General features: G+C 32.9%; 1 pseudogene; it reads right to left on the minus strand.

The window, feature by feature from the left end:
* Positions 1-849: 849 nt before the first annotated feature.
* Positions 850-5,212, minus strand: LOC124914305 (annotated as a pseudogene).
* Positions 5,213-5,442: the final 230 nt, after the last annotated feature.

The raw sequence follows: 5,442 nt of genomic DNA on the forward strand, positions 1-5,442 counted from the left end.
ATTTTCACACGTTTTAACACGTTTTTCACGTTTTCAAATGTTTTCACGTTTTAACACGTTTTTCACACATATTCACACGTTCTTCACGTTTTCACGTTTTCACACGTTTTTCACGTTTTCACGTTTTTTAAACGTTTTTCACATGTTTTTCACGTTTCTCACACGTTTTCACACGTTTTCACGTTTTTTTACACGTTTTAATACGTTTTCACGTTTTTCACACATTACAACACGTTTTTCACGTTTTCACACATTTTTCACACATTATTCACACGTTTTTCACGTTTTTCACACGTTTTAACATGTTTTACACGTTTTTCACGTTTTTCACACGTTTTAACATGTTTTCCACGTTTCAAACGTTTTCACGTTTTCTATACGTTTTAACACGTTTTCAAACGTATTCACGTTTTTCACACGTTTTCACGCTTTTCACACGTTTTAACACATTTTTCACGTTTTTTACGTTTCCACGTTTTTCACGTGTTAAACGTGTTAAAACATGTTAAACGTGTTAAATGTGTTAACACTACAACAAAACAGACCTACGGCAACGCTTAAAAAGACTTCTGCCAACCCATAAAAGCGTCGCCAAAAATATCACCGACACTTATTCTTGCGTCGCCATAAGCAGGGTGGGCGAATGTTATAGCAACGCTTATTTTAGCGTCGGTAATATCAATTTAAGCGTCGCCAAAAGTCCATAATTTTTAAAAACAAATTTTATTTTATTTTTTATTTATTTTAACAATTTTATCCGAATTTTTATTTTTAAAATTAAATATTCATTGAAAAGGACATTCAAAAATCATTGAATAACATTTTTAATAATAACAAAATTAGCATAAATTCTCACATCAAAATATTTCAAACAAAAAAATAGTTTTGTTCAATAAAGAATATGATATTTATCCACTCAATCTTCTTCTTGGACATCAGCTTCTTCTTAGACCACATCTGCAAATATATGAAAGAGATTATTTTTAAGATAAGAAAGAAAAATGGTATAGTGATGTGAATTAAATCGACACAAAATTTGTAAAACAAAACCTTATTGCTTCTTCATGCAATTGACAGCTCAAGGATGAAAACGAGCATATAACACCTGAATCATTCATTCTTCACAATTAAACCGCTAAAAGGGAAATGAATTGATCTTCAATTATTGAAATCTAGATATATATCCTCTTACCGTGCAAATTTGTTTCCTCCATTTCTGTTTGGATATCTTCTTAATGATCTACTGAAATTAGCCAAAACAATTATAAAACATTTAAGTAGATGATGATTATTAGTAAAAAAAACTTTCAAGTTAATTTTACCTGGTGGTGGTGGTATACATTTGTATTCTTCTTCCTAGAACATATACTCTTGAATAATCTTGACAAGTGATCACAGAATGGTGTCTCCGGAACTGGAATTATTTTCCCAACTATTACTCTTGAATAATCTTGACAAGTGATCACTAAATGGTGTCTCCGAAACTGGGATCATTTTCCCAACATTGTGTTGCATGCATTGACCCACCACCTACTAACAACAAATTAATTAATTTAAAACAACTCACCTCACAAATCCAATTGCAACAGATACAAGCCACAGTTTCCAGCTAAGCCTAACAATTGAGTAGAACTTCCCAAGGAAGAATATTAAGATCACCTATCATGAACATAAACAACACATTATTATTATTATATCATCATCTATGCATTCATGCATGCAAATTAAAATAAAAAAGACAACATATCGATTAAAGTCAAACCTGGAGCACAATAGTTAGTCCAACTATCAACATGAAGAGACAGTTCTTAGTCACTCCCTTAAACACGTTCATCTCATCTGGCTTCCTTGCATTCACCTCATTGAATATCTGCTCAAATTAACCCTTTTCTCTTTATTTTCTTTCTTTCTTATTTCTACCTAAGGTATATAAATATATTAATATCATACATACCTGACAAATAACAAAAGCGTTGAATATGAGCGTGTTCTTCATTTTTTTGGCATGGCCGGGATTATCATGCCTCAAGTTGAGAATATTTTCCCCTTGAAAGTTCAGAACGAGCAGGACTCTCACTTGATAAGCTGCCTGCAGTTGTATGTGTGTTCCAACAAAATTACCCGTTACCAAAATATTTTTATTCATTTCTTGTCCTAGCTAGCTAGAAATTGTAAGTTATCAAACAACAAGTTACACCTGCTTCCCAATAATAATAATATATACCTGAATTAGCAAGTTCCTCCACATTATATTTGTTATCAACGGTTCCCTGATCAAGGTACAAAAACAAAAACAATACTCATGCAACCAACCATTCAACAATATTATTAATATGAACAAAATGGTTGAATCAATTAAGTTTTCAAACTCACCTCCAACCAACCGGAGGTCGATGCATCAGGTGATCAGTAGGTGGTTCAGTGGCCAATGCCAAAGCTCCAAGTGTATCCATTATGAGATTAACCCAAAGAAGCTGAATTCATTCAACCGTAATTTTTTCCTAAACAACACAAAATAAAAAGAACCCATTAATTACCTACTATTTGTTTCTTTCTCTTTTTTCTCATGTTAGGTGCGTGCATATATTATTAATTATATTTACCTGCACTGCATTCAGAGGGACATCACCAGAAGAAACTGCTGCAACAACATTAATAACAAGTGCAGCAGCATTGACAGTGAGTTGAAACTGGATGAATTTCTAAATGTTTTCATAAACAGAACTCCCCCATCTAACAACCTGCATAGCAAGGAAGGAGATGGAATTCGATGAACAAATTCCAAATTATAATACTTTCCTCACAATTTAAGCAAATGGTGCAACACATTCTCGCTTTTGAAACAAGGCAACAAGAGTGCGCAAGAAAATTCAAAAAGCAAAAAACCAATTGAGAGATCAAGTCATAATAAGCATAGATCGTCTATATTTCAATCTAATAATAAACCAGCATGTACTAGTGACTAACCTTCACAACAGAAGCGAAGTTATCATCCAATATTATTATATCTGAACTCTCTTTTGCGACTTATGTTCCTTGGATGCCCATTGAGAGACCAATATCAGCCTAAAACAAGGATAACATATCACCTTTAAAACCAAAATGTGAAAAGAAAGGTAGCAAACAATTTCAACTGAATAGAGAAAAATAAAAATCCAACAGCTGTAAAAATGCACAATAACGATAGCAGATTGATTAAAGATTCACAACCAGATCAACTGAATAGAGAAAAAGTCTACTGTGTAAAAGATTCACATTTAAAATGTATTCTGTATATTGAGCTAGATAGAGAAACATAACTGCATACAAAGAAAATTCATATTTTCATTGGTTTCACAGTAGAAAAAATAATCAATAGAAGATAAGAATTTAAAGAGCACACTGTCTAAGGAAAACATAATGGTTTGACACAAATACCTCATTCAGTGGGGGGGGGGGGGCATCATTGGTTCCATCTCCTATTACACCAACAACATGTCCTCTCTTGCGCAAGGCTCGCACAAGGAGCAACTTATCATTGGGAGACGACCTTCCCATTACCTACACATTGAATTAGAATCATTTCTTTCCTTACTTAAACTAATTAAATAATAAGAGTAACATCAAACTAATTCAAAGTTGAGTTGGTCAGCTCATGACATACTGATATCTTCTCAGCAACTTCTAGCTTCTCATCATCGGATAATGCACGAAAATCTTTCTCTTCAATGACATTTGGCACAATGGTGTCTGCATCTGATTCTAGTATCCCACATTCTAGGGCTATAGCTCTAGCTGTTTGGATATTATCCCCAGTGACCATGTGCACCTGTTTAAACACAAATCTCAACCAATTCAGCCATATATAACAGTGGTGCGCACAAATATGAACTTCACATACAACGACCCTTGTCACTATCTTAATCAAAGTAAATACTAGCATACCTTAACTCCAACATTTGTACATAGCTGAACAATTTCTCTGACACCAGGTCGACAAGGATCCTGCGTTGATCAATCATTTACAAAAACTCGTCAATTTAGAATCTTTTTTTGTGCGTATGTGTTTACCATACAGGATGGTGTGATGTTCTTAATTACAATTAACCATTTGGAATTTTCATTATTAGAAGATATCATTCATGTATTGTTTACAAGATGAGTTTGATGAAATATTATTTGAATATGGAGTAAAACAGTGACATACAAATGTAGGTATATAATTTTATCAATAATGTGTCCTCTATTTCCTATCTTTTCAGAGATCAATGGTCATTACATCTGTTCTGCCCTTTTGCCTAATGATTGAGCAATAGCCTTCTTCATATTATAATTTAGTTTAGTTTCGAGCAAAAAGACAATAAGCTAATGATGAGATTTAGATCAAGATGCTAATATGATTAAACATGAAATATGACATCTGGTTACAGAAATTATAGTAGACTAGATGCACACCAGTAGTGAATAATACCTTTAGGCCAACAATGGCTAGCAATACAAGGTCATCATCGAGTATTTTCCAAGTACACAGTTCCTTCTCAGCATGTGGGATGTTTTCGAAATTTTCAGGTATGTATGCAATTGCAACACAAACTTCTGGAAGCCATATCTTCAATGGCTCTTCTGAAAACTTCTGAATGCAGGCAACAGAAATTTTCACAAGATGTGAGTTAAATTTAAAATGTGGAAGGCATCAATAACATCTTACTTAAGTCCACAAATTTTCTTTGTATTAACTTGGAGTTGAGAGAAATAGAATTAAGATCACACAATGACAGAATTGAGTCGACAATCAATAAAGTGCCTACCTAATTAGTTACAGAAGCAAAAAAACAATTATTGAAAATAAAAAATTCAGCAAGGATGACTCATGGGGATTCTTAGATGTTTCCGTAATTTTTAAAATAAAGAAATGCAAATGAAGAAAAATGAAATTCTAACATACCTTGTCTTCATCCATCGGTACCAAGAGATCATCTACATTGATATATCTGGTGCAGGATGCTAAAACTATTTCAGCAGTACCCTTCCAATGGACATTTGCCAAGTAATTAAATCGTGATTTAACTCATTGAAATCGATAAACGCGGTAAAATCAGTATAAACGGACGATTTTACCTTAAAAATTTCTTTCCCCGATCGTAGATCTATAAATGGGAGTAAGGAAGTCTTGTGAAGGTCGTAAGAGATGACAATGTGAATGGATCAAAGAGAAGATTTATTAAGAAGGAAACTATTTAGAGTAAGATTTGAGAAAAATATCTTTGAAGAAGAAAAGATCTATGAAAAGATCTAGAGTCGCGGCCGCCATTGATGGAGAGAATAAAGAGAGAGAATGGAATTTCAAAAGAGGAATAATTAGGGTTTTTAAATTTATATATCACGGTTCACAATAAATAAATAATAATATAATATATATTTATTATTCTGAATTTTATTAATATTTATTATTTTAATATATAT

Source organism: Impatiens glandulifera, chromosome 1, assembly GCF_907164915.1.
Source record: "Impatiens glandulifera chromosome 1, dImpGla2.1, whole genome shotgun sequence".
Classification (NCBI taxonomy): Eukaryota; Viridiplantae; Streptophyta; class Magnoliopsida; order Ericales; family Balsaminaceae; genus Impatiens; species Impatiens glandulifera.